The sequence below is a fragment of the Rhinatrema bivittatum genome, chromosome 5, assembly GCF_901001135.1.
Source record: "Rhinatrema bivittatum chromosome 5, aRhiBiv1.1, whole genome shotgun sequence".
Lineage (NCBI taxonomy): Eukaryota > Metazoa > Chordata > Amphibia > Gymnophiona > Rhinatrematidae > Rhinatrema > Rhinatrema bivittatum.
Genome location: NC_042619.1, coordinates 323,552,272 through 323,573,423, shown reverse-complemented (window position 1 = coordinate 323,573,423; position 21,152 = coordinate 323,552,272).

The window sequence follows — 21,152 nt, the reverse complement described above, 5'->3', positions numbered from 1 at the left end:
TCCTGACTCTGTTTCTTCTTTTCCCCTTTCTTAATTGAACAGCAGCTGAGAGATTTGTCTCACCAGTATTATGAAACCATCACACAATTAAAAAATACAAAGAAACAAAACAAAAACAGAGCAAAGTAAAGAACTACATTAATGTCTTGTTGATAAGAACTTTATTGTTGGTTAAGATGACCACAAATGAATAAAAGATTAGGGATATACTTTCATTTTAAATTAACAACATTAGAACATAAGAAGTTGCCATACTGGGTCAGACCAAAGGTTCATCAAGCCCAGCATCCTGATTCCAACAGTGGCCAATCCAGGCTACAAGAACCTGGTAAGTACCCAAACACTAAAATCTCATGCTACTGATGCCAGTAATAACAGTGGCTATTCCCTAAGTCATGTTGATTGATAGCACTTAATAGACTTCTCCTCCAAGAATTTATCCAAACCTTTTCTAAACCCAGCTACACTAAGGCCCGGATTTTAAAGGCCCAGCCATGCACGTAGAGCCCCGGGACGGGCGTATGTCCCAGGGCTTCGAAAAAGGGGTGGGGAGGGGGAGGGGGCGGGGCAGGCACAGGGTCAGAGGCTCCCGGCACAGCAGCCATTTGCCGCTGTGCTGGGGGCTCGCGTGCCGGCAGGCTGCCGGCATGGGCAACCTGCCCCTGCCAGGTGCAGAAGGTAAAACAAAGGTTGGGGGGTTTGGGATAGGGCTACAGGGGGGATAGCTTAGGGGAAGGGGTAGGGAGGTTAGATTAGGGGGTTGGGAACGGAGGAAGGCCGTGGGTATCGGCGCACACAAGTTGCACAATTGTGCAACCCCCTGCATGCGCCGACCCCCGATTTTATAACATGCGCGCACCGGCGCACTCATCTTATAAAATCGGGGGTCCATGTATATGCACCGGGTAGTATGTGCACATGAACGCTCACACGTAGGTATTAAAATCTACCCGTATCTGCACTAAGCATATCCCTTGGCAACGCACATATTGTGCGTTGAGTGAAAAAGAATTTTCTCCGATTAGTCTTAAATGTGCCCCATGCTAACTTCATGAAGTGCCCCCTTCTATTATCCGAAAGTGTAAATAACTGATTCACATCTACTCATTCTAGACTTCTTATGATTTTAAAGACCTCTATCATATCCCCCCTCAGGCGTCTCTTCTCCAAGCTGAACAGCCCTAACCTCTTTAGCCTTTCCTCATAGGGGAGCTGTTCCATCCACTTTATCATTTTGGTCACCCAAACAGAACAAACTGAAAATAAATATAGTTGAAAATATATAGTTGAAAACTTATGAAATATATGAACATTTTTAAATATCTTCAATTCATTAAAAAAGACCTTTCTCCCCCCCCCCCCCCCCCCCCCCCAACACTTGCTCTGATTGTGCAATGACATTAGCGGGTCTTCAGGCCAGGGACATTTTATTGTATGGCTGTACAAATTCAGAGACATACAAAAAAATGGTGCCAGGAGTACCTGAAACTGGCATCGTTTTGTTGTACAGCCATATGCTTAATGCAGTGAAACATTGACGCAAGTTTCTGGGCAAACTGGTACCATTGGCTAGTGAGAGCCAGCAGGGCAAGAATGATTGATGATCACTGCTGCTCCATTCAACACTGAATACCCTGAGAAGAAGTAAGTGGGAGATGATGAAGCGCAGGCTCAGTTGTGTGGGGAGACCCTGGCCCTGTTGCAGCAGTAGTGGGGAAGAAGAAAAGGGCAGAATGGCTCTCATGTGGCGGTAGTGGCAGCAGTAGTTGGGGGACCATAGAGGGGTTCAGGGAGACCCTGTTATATGTCCTTATTTGTTTGGGGATTTATTTTTTATTTAAAAAAATGTTTCTGTTCAGCAAATGAAACTAAACCAAAAAAAAAAAAAACATTAAAAGAAAAAAAATCTGAATTAAAAAAAAAAAAGAACCAAAAACATTTTTTTGCAGTGCACAGGCCTATAAAAGTTGCTTTGTGCTACTTTCCTGGTACATACAGTTTACACAGCAGCTACAAACAAAATACTGGAAAATAACGCCCCTCCCTCCCATAGGTTTTCTATTATATTTTCCTCAGTGCCATGAGATTAACACAAATGATCACATGTTAGAAACTGTATCAGCTATTTTCACACAAACATTTTGTAAGATCTGTGGACCTTTGTTGCTGGGATGAGGTTGGCTGGAGGAGCTATGCAGGAGAGAGACTGAATAGGAGCTTCACCTATACCAACCCCTTTCCCCTTGGGTTTCAGGGGTCAGCAGGACTTAGACAAGAGTCTCTGTAGCAATGGCATAGGTGTTGATCCAAGGTCAGGCTAAGGTGAGAGGCAGGTGGCAAGAAAGAATGGTCAATGTCAAGGCAAGGGTCAGAGGCAGGCGGCAAACAAGAATAATCAGGCAAGAGTCAGATCCAGAAGTCAGTCTGAGGGAAGGCAGGGAGATGAGGGAAGCAGGACTGAGGAGACAAAACAGGCTGGGCTGGAGAGATGAGGCAGGAAGCAGAAACAGGAACACACATTACAGGAAGCAGAGAAGCAACACACATTACACACAACAATTCAGGAGATCCATTGCTAAAGCAGAGAAGTGTTGCAAGACAGAGGCATATATAGGTCCGAGAGGATGATATCATCAGAGAGTGTCAATCCTGTTTTCCTGCCACTGAGCACATATTATGTGCATACAGGTATGCGCTCGTTTATAGGGAAGGAGACCCTTGGTGGCATGGCAGTCATGGAGGTTAGATACATGGCAGCATAGGAAAGGGGCTCCAGTGACTTCCTGGTGTGTGGAGACTGAGCGGTGTTGGGAGGTAAGTGTGGCGGTTGCAAGCTGCCAAATGTAACTCATTTTCACGATTACATGGAAGGCAATTTCTATTTCAAACATATATTTTTCCCTAAAGCAGTAAAAAACAGTATAATTCAGGAACATATTTTCTCTGAGTTTCATTCAATTAAACGAACTTCTAACTCCTCAACAACTATACACCAATTTCATCCTTACCCTTTTTATTTAATATCTTAGAATCGGTAGTTCTACAGCAACTCACTGAGTTCATTGAAGATAAGGATATCCTCAACCCACACCAATTTGGTTTCAGGCGATCAATGAGCACAGAATTGCTTTTCCTGTCTTTAACCAACACACTTAGGAGAGGTCTGTTACGCGCCCCACCCGCGGTCGTCCCACGCATGGGACTGCTCACCTTCGAGTTCCACAGCGGGTCCTGGTCCTGTCTCCCTCGCGGCCCTTGCAATTCCAGCTAGGCCCCAGCGTCCCGTGGCAGCGGTCGCCAGGCCTTCGGCTGCATGCCAGGCCTCACGCCGGGCCTTGGCATCGCAGCAACTAGCCACACCTCTACGCGCGCACCCGTGGACCAGCCACCCTGATGTAGGTTCTAGGGTGGGGCCTAGTTCCGCAGCGCACCCTGATTAAATTCTTGTTACAAGGAAGCCTCACTTCCTTGCCTTGGCAATCGGGTCGGTTTGTTCCTGAGATTGCCCCTGCTTGTGTTCCTGCTTGCTTGTTCCTAGTCTCGTTCCAGGATCCTTCTGTCCCAGTTCCGTTGCTGCTTCTTCCTGCTTCCTAGCCCTGCTTGTTCCAGTGTTCGTTGTTCGTCTCCCCGGTCTTACCTCGGACTGTCCTTCTGGTATAGACCTCAGCTTGTTCCTGACCTGCCTGCCACCTGCCCAAGACCTCAGCTTGTTCCTGACCTGCCTGCCTGCCTGCTGCCTGCCAAAGACCTCAGCTTGCTCTTCGACCTTGTCTGACCTCTGGATCATGACCCTTGCTTCATTGACCATTCCTCGGACTGACGTCTGGACTCTGACCTTGCTTGCCTGACCTTGCTTGATTCTGGCGCTGTCCCTAGCCTTGTCATCACCATCTCTATTCTGGTTCGCTCTCCTCCAATGTGTTTCCAGCCTCAAACCCAATAGCGCTCCTCTAGCATCTGTGGGCACACTGGACTTACACTTTCCCAGGAGACCCTGCAAAGCCCAACTAAGTCCAAGCAGCTCGGGTCCCTACGGGATCCTCCCGGGGGGACCTCGGGCTTCCAGTGGTGAAGCTCTACACTGCCTCTGTCTCCTTCCATGCTCCCCACCTGTGGACAGTCCCTGTACTACCACAGGACAAGGGTCCACCCCCGAGAGCAACAGGTTGCCAAGGCCATGGACTCGGCGGAGTCTCCCGCCTCCAGGGCCCTACCAGGACTGGCCGCTACAGTAAAGCAACATCACCAAGATGCTGGCTTCTTCAGTAGAGGAGCTACGCCCCCAGCTACAAGAGACTGCTATGGCTAACCCTGTGGGTCTCCCAGCCACTATGCTTCCTAGAGCAACTCTGGCACTTCTTGCACCTCCTAGATACAATGGGGATCCATGCTCCTGCTGTGGCTTCCTTAATCAGTGCATTATGCAATTTGCTCTCCAAAGAGATCACATTACAGATACACTAGCAGAACTACATTGGCTACCTATCGAACAAAGAGTTCAATTCAAAGCACTTTGCACAATACATAAACTGATCCACGACGAAAAAGCAGAATGGCTGAACACAGCACTTCGAGTATATGTACCACATAGAAATTTAAGATCAGCAAACAAAGCTCTCTTAACCATTCCATCAGTAAAAACAGCTAGACTAACCCAGGTCAGAGAGCGTGCACTATCACTGGCTGGTCCCATATTATAGAACACTATGCCCCTAGAACTAAGACTACAGAGAAATTTCAAAATGTTTAAAACAAATCTCAAAACTTGGCTTTTCAAACAGGCTTTTTACAAAGAGAATGGTGAAGGTATGTAAGGATAAGACGGCACAGAGCACCCAGCACATAATATCCAAGTAACTACCTGGAAATTATCTTTATCTCAATGAATACGTAAATAACAATTAAATACCGAGAATGAACCGCATGTACTCACCCAAGAGACATGTATAAAAGGACAATTTAAGTCAGAATTCAAATAGTCTATAATAAATTATTTGTTACCGGTTATTAATGGCACCTTTTGTAACGTTTAAGTTATTTTATTACTATATGTGCCTTTTTGTAAACCGTTATGATGGTAAATAACTTAATGACGGTATAGAAAAACTTTTAAATAAATAAAATAAATAAATAAAACCCTCCTTGTTTTTGAAGGAGATCACTAAGGTCACCTTCATCCTGTCCCGTTTGGAAGGAAAGGCTCTGGCATGGGCCATTCCCTTATGGGAACGTACTGATCTCCCACTCTTGGGCTGTCAGCTGCCAGTAATCAAAATAGCGCTGATGGCCCAATGGTGCCATCCGTCCTTTTCTCCTACCATGTGACAGAGGCCGGCCAATAGCACTGATAGCCCCTGTCAAATGGTAAGGGCAAAGGGCCATTGGCGCCATTTTGATTACTGGCAGCCGATGGCCCGAGAGCGGGAGATTGCTCTCGGGACCCCCGCTGGACCAACAGGTACGTTAGAAAAGTTTTGGGGGGGTCAGGAAGGTGGGGGATTCTAAATAATTTGATTTAAAGGGCATCCAGCGGTGTCTCTCCTCCGCGGGGGGAAATCCAAGATGGCCACCGCCATCCTTAGGCATGAGGCCACGCCTCCTCTTCAGATTTAAAGGGACCTAATCCCTTTAACTGGCTTCACCTGTTTCTGATCAGCCTAGGCAGGGGAAGTATAAAAGGAAGCTTCCTCTGCTCATCCAGTGACTTGGCAACATCCTCCAGTGCTGTCTAGTCTGCTTGCTTCGGTGAGTTCTTTGAGCTTTGGATCCTGTTCCTGTTTCATCTTGGTGTTCCCGGCTCCTGACTTCAGATTGGCTTATGGTGATTCTCTGGTGTACGACTTCGGATTGGCAAGTGGTGATCCTTTGGTGTGTGACCTCGGACTGGTGAGCGACGACCCTCTGGCACTCGACCTAGGACTCCTTCTTGACTACCATCTCCAAGGGCCTGCCTAAGTCCCAGCGGCCCGGGTTCCTATGGGCTCCTCCCGGGGGAACCGCGGGCTTCCAGGGCAAAGCTCCAGTCAACCCTTGCAGCGACACCCTGACCTCTCAAAGATCCGCCTAAGTCCCAGCGGTCTGGATCCCTATGGGCTCCTCCTGGGGGGACCACAAACTTCCAGTGGTGAAGACACAGATTCTCTTCTCGTCTCTTCATCCGCCTCCGCAGTCGCCTCAGTCTCCAGTGCCAAGGGTCAGCTGGTCCTGTCTTCTGCCCTGCCTCACCACCTGATGAGAGAACCTACGGATCCTCGGAAAGGTATACCATCCTCCCGTTGGCCAAGGGTTCACAAGCCTGAGTATAACAGTAAGTTAGCTTGGATTAGGTGGTGGTCAGACCAGGGTATCTCTGTGGTGTGAGTAGAGTTTGATTTCCAGATTTCAGTGTTGACAAAGATGAGGTCAATTGTGTGGCCTGCTTTATGAGTTGGAGATTGGATTATTTGTTCTAGATTTAGAGTTGATAGTGCATCAATGATCGTTTGGCAGGTTTTTGAGTGGGTGGGTAAGTTGAAATGTATGTTGAAGTCACCAAGTATGATGATGGGTTTGTTGATGGAGATGTTATTCATGATATATTCAATTAGAGAGGAGCAGTTTTTATCGAGTGCTCCTGGAGGACAGTAAACGAGGCATATTTGAAGTTTTGGTGAATCATATAAAGCAATTTCAAATGTTGGAGGAATGTTAGATGGATGAAGTGTTAGTGGAAGGCTTTTTTTAGAGATAAGCATTAAGCCACCTCCTTTTTTATTTTTTCTGGGAACTGAAGAGGTGTTGTAATCCTGGTTGGATAGTTGATTTATTAGAACAGAATCTGTGTTTTTGAGCCAAGTTTCCATAATTGCAATGAAATCTGGTTTGTGGTCACTGAGTAGGTCATTGAATAGAGGGATTTTTTTTTATTATTGAACGAGTATTGACAAGTATGAATGAGAGAAGCATATAGCTTGAGAGTTGGATATGTGTGTTGTTTTTGTTGTTGATTGGTTGTTTTACTTTGTGTAGAGGTTTTGAAGATGTATGTTTCTTTTGTGTTGAATGTTTCTTAGAGGATGTGGGTTGATTATTTGGAGATGAGATTTTGTTGTTCATCTTCATATCTTCTGTTTGAGTTTTTGGATTGAAATTTGACAACGATAGTTACTTGAGAGTAAAACTTGTTAGTGGAGAGAAGTTGGAGATGGAATAGGCTAAACCAAACCAATAAAGGGCAGCACCCCCTTCGCACACTACCTCCTTTCCGTATCTCACCATTCCCCCCTCCACTTCCCTCCACCTAGTATCCCCAAACAAACAACGTAGCACATGTCGCTGGAGCATCCCACTTCACCTGTTATAGTACTAATATATTATATTATACTAGCCGTTAAGCCTGTAACAACGGGCTACATTTAAAAAAAAAATTTCGGTCCATTTCCTTCCCACTCCCTCCCCCTCACCTCCCCCCTCCCCTCACTCCCTCTCACCTCCCCCCTCTATTCTCCCTCCCTCTCACCTTCCCCCCTCCCCTCCCCCTCTCTTCCCTCCCCCCTCACTCTCTCCTCCCTGCCCCCTCCCCCTCTCCTCCCTGCCCCTTCCCCCTCTCCTCACTCTCTCCTCCCTCCCCCTCCCCTCAGCTCATTCTCTCCTCACTCTCCTCCCTCCCCCCACTCTCTCCTCCTCTCCCCTAAGCTCACTCTCTCCTCCCTTCCCCAATCCCCTCCCCTTTCAGCTCATCCACAACCGGCAGACGGGGGGTGTCCCTCCCTCCCTCGCTCGTGTCGCCGCCGCTGCTACTGCTCCTCCCGCTCCTGCTCGTCGCCGCCGTCGCTGCTCCTGCTCCTAGCCGCCGCTCCTGCTTCTAAGGACCCAGCACAATTTTTTTTTTCGGGCACGCTCCGCTCTGGCCGACGTGCTCGCCCGCGCATGCGCGGTAGAGCTGCTCTCTACTGCGCATTTGCGGCACGTCGGTCAGGGCTCCCTTATCTAGTAGATTATATCATATGGTTATCCCAAAGTTCTTACGTTATTCCCTGTTAAAACTGCACCCAGTTCTTAATGTTTCTAATATTTGACCTCTGTTTTAAAATATCTAGTCTTTATTATTTGACCTCTGTTTTAATGTATCAAGTTGTTTTAATTGTAAACTGAAGTGAAGGCCAACCCTAATACTTCGGTATAAAAAAACCTCATAAATAAAAACTCATAAATAAGTTGTATGTAATGAAGTTTTGTTTTTTTTTTCTTTAGTGTTGGGAGGGGCGGGTGGAGAAAGCAAAATTTAGGAAAGGGGGTAACTTTGTAGGCTGCGTTGAATGGGCTGCGCGAAGGGGCGCACAAAGGGGCCTGCTCCTTTGGTTGCGCTCCTTCAGCGTGTGGCGCACAGCGCGCGGCACCTGGGGTGAGTGTAAATTTAAAAGACACTCACCTGGCCCCTCCTCTGACGTCAGGGGGCTGTCTTTGCTGCGAGTCAGGTGGTGTTGCTGCAGGGAGGCCTTTCCGAGGCCTAGGTTGAGGTCCTGTGACGCCGGCTGCATGCGTGTTCGTGGGGGGGTCGCCTCGTTAGGCTCCCTCGTTGATGGTGGAGGCGATCGTCAAAACGGGACGTCCTCGGGGAGGCCCCTGCGGAGCTTGGCATTGGCAAGATGAGAGAGGAGCCTGGCAGCGACGGAGGAGTCCCCGAGAGCTGGTAAGTGGGGACTGGCTGACTAACGGTCCTCTGGTGTTATATCGAACTTAGGCCGAGATCACAGTGACTTGCTCTAGGTGTCATAGTGGATAATACATTGAAATCATTGGCCCAGTGTGCTGTGGTGATCAAAAAAGCAAACAGAATGTTAGGAATTATTAGGAAGGCAATGGAAAATAAAACGGAGGATGTAATAATGTCTCTGTATAGCTTCATGGTGAAACCACACCTTGAATACTGTGTGCAATTCTGGTCACTGCATCTCAAAAAGGATATAGCTGCGCTGGAGAAAGTGCAGAGAAGAGTGACCAAAATGATATGGGGCATGGAACGGCTGCCCTTTGAGGAAAGGCTAAAGAAGTTAGGGCTGTTCATTTTGGAGAAGAGATGACTGAGGGGGGGTATGATAGAAATCTACAAAATCATGAAAGGACTTGGACAAGTTAATATAAATCGGTTATTTATTTTCTCAGATAATAGAAGGCTAGGGGGTACTCCATGAAGTTTGCAAGTAGCTCATTTAAAACAAATCGAAGAACAATTTTTCACTCAGTGCATAGTTAAACTCTGGAATTCATTCCAGGGGATGTGGTTTCAGCAGTTAGTGTTACTAGATTTAAAAAAAAATTGGATAAGTTCCTAGAGGTTAAATCCATAAACTGCTATGACGGTAATTAATAAGCAATAGTAGCTTGTGATCTATCTTAATGTTTAGGTACTTGCCAGGTAATTGTGACATGGATTGGCCATTGTTGGAAACAGGATTCTAGGCTTGATGGACCCTTTGTCTGACCCAGTATGGCATATCTTATGTTCTTATATTCTTATCTGCAGCCTAGGTTTACACAAGGCCGAGGCTTGGTCTAAGCCTCACCAGCAGATCCCCACTGGGGATAGGGTTAGGGCTGGGGGGGATTTCAGCCCTGGCATTTTTCTGGGTGGGAGGGATGGATGATTAGAACAGAAGGCCTTTGGAAACGCCATTTCCTTTTTTTTCCCCTTTATGTTTTTGGGGGGACCCCACTACTTTTGGGTAGTGACTCTCCTGCTATGCTGGCTAAGGTGGCTATTAGGTTGTGGGGTTTCTGGTGTTACTCTAGGAGCCACTAGGTCCACAAAAGAGGGGCTATAAGAGGAAAATGTTGCTCTCTTTTCTGTTGGGTCTTCCCAATCCAGGAAAAAAGCGACTGAAACCCACCCAACCAGTCTCCCAGGGGTAGAGCAGGAAGGCAGAGTCTTTGAAAGTATAATACTCAGAAAAATTGAATGTAATCTTAAAGATAACAGTTTATTTAACAGTAGTTCCAGTTCTTGTGAATTTACAAGAGAAACATTTAAGGCAGAAAGAACTGTTTGACAATAGTAAATAGTATTAAAGAACTCTTTTTTTTGTCTAGTACCAGTACCTACTAATAGGTACTGGTACCAGACAAATTGAGGTATGTGTTAACTCAATATCTTATTGTGTCCCTGGTATGTATATAGATGGATGGATAGATAGATATAGATAGATAGATAGATATAGATCCATATATAGAGAGATATCAATATCTTGATCTAGATCTATTAATGGATATATTAATATCTAGATCTAGATATATAGGTAAATCTAGATCTAGATACCTATATCTATCTATATACCTTTCTTTAGATCTCTCTATCTATATGTGTATGTGTGTGTGTGTAATTCTTTCCAAAGTCAATTATTAAAATGTTTCTTTCAAAACTTTCTTTCCTCAGGTGTTCAGGCTGATCATCAGGTGTGATACAACGAAGAAGGTAAATATGTTTGTTGGTTTATATTATTCTCTTTAATGATCTCTTTGATTCACTAAGAAAAAATATAAGTAATAGCACAGTTTTCTTATTTTCACTCCTATTCTATGTGTTTAATATTTATTTATTTATTTATTTAAAATCTTTTCTATACCGTCGCTAAGTTATATACCATCGCAATGGTTTACATGGCGCCGGCCATCCAGTGCTCCTACCATGTGACAGGGGCCGGCCAATGGCACGGATACCCTGTTACATGGTAAGGGCAAAGGGCCATCGGCGCCATTTTTATTAGTGGCAGCCGACGGCCCGAGAGCGGGAGATCGCTCCCGGCGCCCCCACTGAACCACCAGATAATTTTAAAATGTTTTTTTTGGGGGGTCGGGAGGGTGGGGGAGGCTAAGGGGTCAGTTTTAAAGGGTCGGGGTGGGTTTTTTGTTTATCGGATCAGGCGCAGCCGATAAACAAAAAACCAATCGGGCCGGACATTAAAAATTATAAGATTTGAATCGGAACCGGAACCGAACCGATTCCGGTTCCGATTCACATCTCTAGTGAATAATGCTTACACTTAGCTGTCCTGCTATCCTTCTGGTCCTGTTCCTATTTTTCTTGCTGCAGCTCTCTTTTCATCCCTCTCAGGTGCTGGATGCAGATGGCTGTGGGCTGTCTGACTCTTCTCCCTTTTTTCTCTGTCTCCTGGTGCAGGTGTTTGAAGTCCCACCTATCTTTAAATAAATCAAAACATGTGTTCTCAGAATGTACTATCTGCGACCCCCTCTTCCGAAGATGTATCTTATTGAATTGGTCTAACTTGGTGTGTAAAAAAAAAAGATAATCGGATCCCACCCTTAACTCACAAAAAGAGGGAAACTCACTAAAAGAAGGAAAGTGATTTGGTTCTAGGTTGGTTCAAAAATCTTTACGCACACACATGCTGGCACATCCAGAGCTCTTACATGAAAAACAGCTTAAACATACTTATAATTCCACTCCTCTATATTACTGTTTTCAGAGGTTAAATTTAAAGCTGACCCAGAAATATCTAGTCCTGTTTCATATGGAACACTGAATAGTCACTTAAATTTCACAATCACTCTCAGACCAGAATCTGAGATATGTACTTATGCTGTAGAACTTCAAAAGGCCATTAACTCTCAGACTCTGTCAATTTATGCAGCAAAGGTTCACAGTTTAATAAGAATATTAATACAGTATGTTTATACTCCTCAATTTCTCATACTCAGTAAATTTTCTCACTACAATATTCTAACTGAAATAAGTCAATAAAAATATCCACGTCTTGACTGTAATTATAAGCAACTGACTGTTACTATTCTTATGCTGATACTATTCTTACTTGGGTTGCTCTAATTTGAACAACATTTCTAAATCACAATCTCATTCCTTCCTTTCAGTCACACACTCTCCTCTTTGAGTGTATTATCAACAATTCCCTCTGGATTTCAACCTTTCAGACACAGCAAGGGGCCCTATAAAAGGGGAAAAAGCAGAAGCAGTCTACACTTCTCTCTTGTCCCATCTCTCCACATGCTAAACCTTCTCCAGATTATGAGGGGCTGGTCATTTGCATGTCCCTCGGCATGGAATTCCCATAAGCCAAAGGTTTTGGCAGGACTGACATAGCAAGCTGATAATCAGAATCTTCAGTCTTGCTCTTCCCTGCTCTTCCTATCCACCCCTTGTAAATGGATGGGAGGACAAAAACACCTCACCGCTGATTCCCTCCACCTCGCCAGAGGTGTTTTTTATTCCCTGCAGCCTGTCACTTAGAAAATCTTATCACACAGCTCCAGGACTCCTCAAACCTGAGACACCAGATCTCTTCTCCTCCACAGGCAGACACATACCCAGTGAGAGGAAGGAAAGCAAGTCACATCCCAGCAATGCTTTCCTACTGCCTGAGGACTCAGGTCAGTAAAAAAAAAAAAAAAAAAAATGCCTTTACCCACTTATTGTATTTTTAACCCCTGGTTACATTTGTAATGCTGATTTGTTTTTCTTAAATGAAAGAAATTAATTAATCATTAACAAAACAAAATCTGTGGATGAAAATACTCTTGAAAACAAATTGAAAAACAAAACTAATTTTTTACCGCTGTACAGCCCTAGTATTATGCTCCTCTTGTTCTGTGTCATCCCCTGACAATTGGGTATTGATCAGATGCAAAATCAAAACATTATTAAGTGGCATAATTGCAATCACATATTCATCAAATATGTGGATTAAAAAAAATATATACCCCTTTCATTATCCTAATATACCTCCTGACATATCCAAATGATTTGGTGTGGATTGGATGTAAAATCAAAAAGGTGTCTAATTGCTGAAAAGTAATTAGGTGGGATAACTGTGTGCATGTATTTGTAGAATATGGATACTTGAAAAATGCCCCAACACTTTTGACCTGATAAAAATGTGTTGTGGATCAGAAGCAAAACAGATATATAAAAAAAAAGATTATTAGGGCATGACAGTTGCATGCATATATTCATAGAACATTTGGATCAGGAAAAATAAATATGTGCCCAACTCTTTTTGCCTCCTCTGATATGCCTTGGAAATTTGGTGTTGATAGCACACCAGAAAAGAAAGTTATTAGTGGAGGACAAGCACACACACACACACACAGTACAAACTCGTGCATCATATATATATGATAACCTCAGTAGGATGAAGCATAAAACCCTTTTCTGAAACCATCAAATTGTCAGATGTATAAAAAATAAGTTACTTTCTATGACTCATGTAAAGCATATGGCTGCTAATCTCACCTTAAATTAAGATATATCTGTATTGTGTTCCAACCAGCCAACTGGTCTCAAATTTTGATCAACTTAGCTTAGACATATGGATCGCTAGCCAATACAACCATATGTACATTTTACTAGCAATTTTCTTGGCATTAAATATTACTTGGCTATTGCTTCTTTCCTAACACCACTTATTGTTCAATAACAGGATCTGGATGTGCAAGCTTCCCAAAAGTTAATATAGAAAAACTGTGTGTTAAATCACAACCGCAGCATCTTAAAAGAGAAATACTATCAATTCCCACTCATTCCTTCCTCTTCCGCCCCCACCTTAGATTTAAGTATTTTGCTGCTGTTGCTTGCTATAGACAGCTGTTATTGAAGCAAGTAGACAAAGTAAATGCAGAGAGTTTCTTGTCATGATTTGTCAGTATTAACCTTGAGCTTGGCTTTGCTCCTCTTTCTGAAAAATATGACTTTGGTGGTTTTCTCCAACAAATCTCTCTGTCTCCCTTTCTGTGTATATATAGACACTCTGTATGTGTGTGTGTGTGTGTGTGTGAATATGTATATGTGTATGTGTGTATGTGTGTGTGTAAGGACTTCAGGAGAATATTGTTTTGCATCCTTGCATGCAAGTCAGAAAAGTGTATAGGCAGCGAGGGAGAAGAACTGATGTCTGCATTGCTAAGCTAGCCAGTGCAGTGGTGGTGCCAGCAGCAGAAAGTGTAGTTGCTTACCAGTAACAGGTGTTCTCCTAGGACAGTAGGATGTTAGTCCTCACATGAGGGTGACATCATCCGATGGAGCCCAGCATGGAAAACTGTTGTCAAAGTTTCTAGAAACTTTGACCAGCACACTGAGCATGCCCTGCCTGCTGCTATCCACGCGTCCACGTGAGGTCCCCCTTCAGTCTCATAACATAGAAAAACACAAGTGAAAAATAAAACAACAAACTGTTAGGAGAACCCAACTCCTTGGGGAGGCAGGTGGGATTCCTGAGGACTAATATCCTGCTGTCCTAGGAGAACACCTGTTACAGGTAAGCAACTGTGCTTTATCCTAGGACAAGCAGGATGGTAGTCCTCACATGTGGGTGAATACCAAGCTCCAGGCTGTCCCTGGCAGCAGGTGAGACCAACAGTTACCGAACAAAGTGCCAACGGGCACAACAACAACTGCGGTGCTGTTGGTCGGAAGAGATTGCGAAGGACAGACTGGCCGAAGGCACTGTCCTGTCAACCATCTTTGTCTAAGCAGTAGTGTGCTGAAACCTTGTGACGGGAACCCCACGTTGCTGCATGGCAAATTTTGATGACGGGGACCGCTTGCAGATGAGCCACCGATGTCACCATGGCCCACACAGAGTGAGCTTTGATGTGGCCTGTCAGCTGAAGGCCCGCTTGCGCATAGCAGAAGTCAATACAATCCACTAGTCAGTTGGACAGAGTTTGTTTACTCACCGCCACTCCCAGCCGATTGGTATCAAAAGATACAAAGAGCTGAGTGGACTGCCTGTGATTGGCTGTGCACTCTAAATAAAAAGCCAAGGCCCTATTGCAGTCCAAAGTGTGAAGAGCCCATTCCCCTGGGTGGGAATGAGATCTGGGAAAGAAGGTAAGTAAAACAATGGACTGATTGATATGGAAATCAGTCACCACCTTAGGCATGAACTTAGGGTGCGTACATAAGACCACACAATCATGAAAAGACCTTGAATATGGCGGGTATGTAACCAAGGCATGAAGTTCACTGACTCTATGAACTGAAGTGATCACTACTAGGAATATAACTGTCCAGGTAAGGAACTTTGGGTCGCAGGAGCGCAATGGCTTGAAGGGAGTATGCATGAGCTGTTCCAGGACAATGTTGAGGTCCCAGGATGCAACAGGGAGCCAACTGATGCAGGCCCCTCATAAAGTGACCCACTAAAGGCTGCACCAATATGGGTGTGCCAGCAACACCCTGGTGGTATGCACTAACTGCGCTAAGATGAATTCTGACTGAGCTGGTTTGAAGCCCAGACTCGGAAAGGTGACACAAGTAGTCTGGGAAGGGGGCATGTGAATGAATCCAAGTCATGCCCTGCACACCAGTTGGAAAATCTTTTCCATTTCAAACTATAAGACTTTCTGGTGGAAGGCTTTCTAGAAGCCACAAGCACCCGGGAGATACTGTCCAAAAGGTCCAGGGGTGGAAGAACTAGGCGCTCAACATTCACACTGTTAGGGCTAATGCCCGAAGGTTCGGATGGCGCAGGGTACCCTGGTTCTGAGTAATCAGATCGGGCGCAGTCCCCAGCTGAATGGGGTCCCTGATCAACAGATCCTGAAGGAAAGGGAACCAGATCTGTCAGTGCTAATAAGGCGCCATAAAGATCATGGTCCCTCCGTCCTGTTGAGGCTTCAGCAGGGTCTTCAAGAGGAGCGGGAGAGGAGGATATGCGTACAAAAGACCCTTCCCCCAGTGAAGGGAGAAGGTGTCACAGGCCAGATGTCCCCCCCTCCCCCCCCCCGGCTGCTCACCTTGTAGTTGTATGGGGAGGCAAAGATATCCACATCTGGGGTTCTCCAATGATGAAAAATTCCGGCTGTCACCTCTGGATTAAGGGACCACTTGTATGGCTGAAAGGAGCAGCAGTACATTCAGAGTCCCAGGCAGATATGTTGCTCGCAGTGGCATCCCCTGTGACAGAGCCCAGGACCACACCTGCACTGCCTCGTAACAGAGGAGGAATGACCCAGTACTTCCCTGTTTGTTGATATACCACATGGCACCCTGGCGGTCCATTCTGATCATGAATTCCTTGCTCAATAACCGGTCCCTGAAAGCCTAGAGGGTGTAATGGATCGCCCAAAGCTCCAAAAAATGTATTTGACAATGGGCTTCATGAGCAGTCCAGAGACCCTGCGTGTGGAGGCCGTCCACATGGGTTCCCCAGGCCTGAGGAGAGGCATCGGTGGTGAGGATCAGCTTTGGCAGGGCAGCCTGGAAGGGAATTCCCCGCTGCAAATTGGAGAGGTTTCCCATCAGGACAGAGATGCCTCAGAGGTTCCGTGACTGAGAGACAGATCTTGAGGTCCTGGGAGGCCTGTTGCCACTGTGATTGCAAGGTCCATTGTGCACTCCACATGCACAAGTGAGCAAGAGGGGTAACATGGACAGAAGCTGCCATATGGCCCAACAATGGAGCAGAAGGAGGGCAGTCACCCGCTGGCTATTGCGCACAAAGGTTGCCAATGAGAAGAGGCAAAACCCCAGTTGTGGAGCAGAAACACTTTTGCCTCGCCATGTCCAGCCTGGCTCCTATAAAGTCCAGCTGAGGAGACAGGCAGAGGTGAGACTTCAGGTAATTGATTACAAACCCCAAGGATTGCAGAGTCTGCACTGTCAGGGCTAAAGCGCTGATTGCCCCTGTGTGGGAGTTGCTCTTGATCAACCAGTCATATAGGTACAGGAAGACATGCACCATACGATGCCTGAGGTACGCAGTGACCACCGCTAAGCATTTGGTGAAGACACGAGGGGCTGAGGCCAATCCAAAAGGTAGCACCTTATACTGGTAGTGAGCCTTCCCCACCATGAAACGGAGGTATTTTCTGTGACTGGAGAAGATAGCTATGTGAGCGTAAGTATCCTTGAGATCGAGGGAGCAGAGCCAGTCTCCTCTTTTGAGGAGGGAGATCAGAGTGCCCAGAGAAACCATCTTGAACTTTTCTCTTAAGAGAAATGTGTTCAACGCCCTGAGGACAAGTATGGGGTGCAAGCCTTCGTTTCTCTTTGGTATGAGAAAATACCTCGAATAGAACCCTCAGCCCTGCTAAGGGTGAGGAACAGGATCTATCGCTCCTGCTGTGAGAAGGGCAGAGAATTCTGTCTGAAGTATGACCTGCTAGGTGGCAAACTCCACGACAGACATGGGGGAGAGTTCTCTGGAAGCCATCTGAAATTGAGTCGGTGCCCCAATGGACTGCTCCAAAGAGATAGCCCTCCAGTGATGGGTGAAGCCAACCAGCCTGCCTTCTACTGGGTGATCCAGAGCCAGAGGTACGTTTTGCTGACTCGTGCTCCCTTGCCGCCAGTCAAAAGCCCATAACCGGGGCTTGCTGGGGTGCTGGTTGAGGCCTAGGTGCCCGCTGTTGACAGAGGCAGCCCCTGGAGCTAGTACATGGTGTGCAAGCTTGAGAGGCTGGGGATAGTATCTCCACTGTCTGTAAAAGGACTTCCTGGAACTTGGCCTGGAAGACTTTCTGAAAGAGGAAGGAGTATCCAAAGTGCTAGCGGAGAGCATCCCAGAACTAATCCCCAAAGAGGTTGTCACCTGGTAATGGGAGGTCAGCTAGCTTCTCCTGCACCTCTGAATGGAGGTCAGAAGCCCGGAGCCAGGCCATTTAATGGGTAACGATGCCCACAGTGGCTACTCGGGCTGCAGTTTCATACACATCGTAGGTGGACCTCACCTCATGTTTACCAGCCTCTAAACCTTGCAGGACGATAGCCAAGAGTGACTCCTGCTGCTGTGGCAAGCTCTCCGCAAGGTTCTGGATTAGTTTCCAAAGGTTCCAGTTGTATTGGGTCATATACAACTGGTAGGCAGCAATACAGGCAATGAGCTCCCTATGCTCCTGCCCCAGAGGGGCAGAGGCATAGGTACAGGAGTGCTTGGCCTTTTTAAGGGCAGATTCCACTACCACCGACTGGCGAGGGAGGTGCTGCTTCTCGAATCCCAAGGCCCGCTGTATCAGATAGGTGGCATCCACCTTCCTATTGACTGGAGTTATGGAGATTGGGTGTTCCCACATCTGAAGGAGAAGGTCCTTAAAGATGTCATGGATGGGAACCACCATGATTTCCTTGGGAGCATCGACAATCTGGAGTACTTCCAGCATTTTATGTCATGCATCCGCCTTCATAAGGAGCTGGAAGGGAATAGCCTCGGCCATGGACCTGACAAACTCTGCAAAAGGAGAGATCCTCCGGCAGGGAAGGCTTGGAGAGGTGGTCATCCGAGAATTCAAAGACTCTGAGGAATCATCCCCCCACAGGTCATAAAGGCCTTCTTCCTCACTAAGGCCATTGCGGGGCTGGCGTGGGCGAGGTTTGCAGAGCATCCTAGCCCTTGGTACCGACGGCTTCAGAGGCACTGAGGGCCCATGGGAATTGATGATCCCCCTGGCAATGGGGGGACCGAGGGTCATGGGCGGCCAGAGAGCCCGGGCAAAGGCTCGGGGAACCGAGGCTTCGGGAACGCAGCACCGGCCGCATCTTCCTCCTTGGAGGATCCAATGATAGGGATCGCTCCCGAGGGGGGCATCTGTGGCCATTGGGGAACCGAAGATCCCTCAGGCACCTGTTGCATCAGGAGGGTGCCTAGAAGAATGTCCATATGCTTGAGCAGAGCGGCCAGAATAGATGGTGGAGGCTCTGGTACCAGCATAGGGATTGTTGACGGGGGCGGCTCAATGCTCCACAGAGCTCTGAGTACCGTGGTCTGTACCCTGTGGTCCAACTCCTCCTGAACGTCCAGAGAGGCCAGGACTAAGGGAGAGGGCCGAGGCGTCAATGGCTCTTCCTCAGTTCTCCAAGGAGGCACAGTGCTCGGCACCAATATCGGTGGGAAACACTTGGGACTCCCAGCTACCTTGGAGGATGGGGCCTCCGAGGCATGGGGTCACTTCAGTACCGGTACCACACTGGAACTGGAGCCACATGCCAATGGCCTTATAGCACAGAAGAGAAAGAGAAGTGGCAACAGGCAGCAGAAGGGCTGGTGGAGTTTGCCAAGCCCACCATCACAAGCAAAAAAGAAAGAAAGAAAATAGAGGCACCTGCAGAAGAAGATGATCTGGTAAGGATTTCCTAAGCCCCACAAGTGGAAAATCCCCAAACAAAACACAAATAAATATAGGCACCAGCAGCAGAAGAGCTGCATACCCAACAGAGAAGTACAAGACACCAACAATGTACACATAACAGCTGATGGATTCATAAAACATGCTTTTTAACATTGCATGCAGTTATCACTTTCTCTTTTTTGGGTGCTCCTTTAACATCTATGAACATTCAGTCAAGGGGGAAAAAAGAAGGACCTGAGTCAAGAATTGTATAGCGCTCATTCTCTCCCTGTTCTTCCTTTCATTAAAGTCATTTGCCCTACCAAGCCATTCCTTGAATTTTCCACCTAGGCATGAACATGGAATCTAGAGCAAAGAGCCTGCTGATGGAGTTGGTGAGCAAAACGAGCAGGGGTGTAGCACCTAGTGTGTGTATGTATACTATATGTGTATATATATATATTTATTTATTTGTATATTTATTTATTTATTTATTTAAAGACTTTTTTATATCGAAGATCATGTACAAGTACATATCGCTTCGGTTTACAGAGAACCAACAGTTGGAAATTACAGCAAACAATATGAACAAAATTGAACAAAAATTGAACAAGAATAGAAATTGAACATGGATTACAAGAGGGGATTAAGGGGAATAGCGAAAAGGTAAACATGAGAATCAAACATGGAATACATGATAAGGAGTAAGGGGAACTTCGAGCAGTTAAACACGTCTGAACCTAAGTACTATAATGTAGGGTCAGGTAAGGGACTTTAAGTAAATGCTCTTGAGAAGAGCCAGGTCTTCAGTTTTTTTTTGAACGTCCGCAGGCAAGGTTCAGTGCGGAGTTCCGAGGGAAGATTGTTCCATATATATATATATATATATATATATATATATATATATAATTTTTTATTTTTTTTTATTTTTATTTTTTTGCACGCACAAGAGTCCCCAATTTACAAGATAAACTTGTCTTTTCCTTAGCAGACTCTCAACCCCTAACAGTAATGGCTTTGGGCAGTTCACATGTGATCACTGTTCAGTATGCATTAATGTTCTGGCCATTAACACGTTCCAGCATGCTTGATAACCAATCAGACAAATTAAGAGGGCATTTTAACTGAAGCATGTCTCAAGTTATCTATGGTATCATCTGCCGCTACCGTATGTTATACATTGGACACACTAAACTATTTTCTATTTTCTATCAGGATGCATTTTATTCAGCACAAAAGGTGTATCTGGACTAAGAAACAAGAAGCTCCGCTAATCAGACATTGGCACAATTTACAACATACAGTGGACCAACTTCAATTTTTCATGTTATAGTGTGTTAATCTCCCTAGAGATGGAAATATTTCACTTCATCTCCAACACCATGAAAAGCAATACATCATTGATCCAGGTAACTATAGACCAGTGAGCCTGACTTCAGTGCCGGGAAAAATAGTGGAAACTATCCTCAAGAACAAAATTGTAAAGCATATAGAAAGACATGATTTAATGGAACATAGTCAACATGGATTTACCCAAGGGAAGACTTGCCTAACAAATCTGCTTCATTTTTTTGAAGGGGTTAATAAACATGTGGATAAAGGTGAACCGGTAGATGTAGTGTATTTGGATTTTCAGAAGGCGTTTGACAAAGTCCCTCATGAGAGGCTTCTACGTAAACTAAAAAGTCATGGGATAGGAGGCGATGTCCTTTCGTGGATTACAAGCTGGTTAAAAGACAGGAGAGAGTAGGATTAAATGGTCAATTTTCTCAGTGGAAAAGGTTAAACAGTGGAGTGCCTCAGGGATCTGTACTTGGACCGGTGCTTTTCAATATATATATATAAATGATCTGGAAAGGAATACAACGAGTGAGGTTATCAAATTTGCAGATGATACAAAATTATTTAGAGTAATTAAATCACAAGCAGACTGTGATACATTGCAGGAGGACCTTGCAAGACTTGAAGATTGGGCATCCAAATGGCAGATGAAATTTAATGTGGACAAGTGCAAGGTGTTGCATATAGGGAAAAATAACCGTTACTGTAGTTACACGATGTTAGGTTCCATATTAGGAGCTACCACCCAGGAAAAA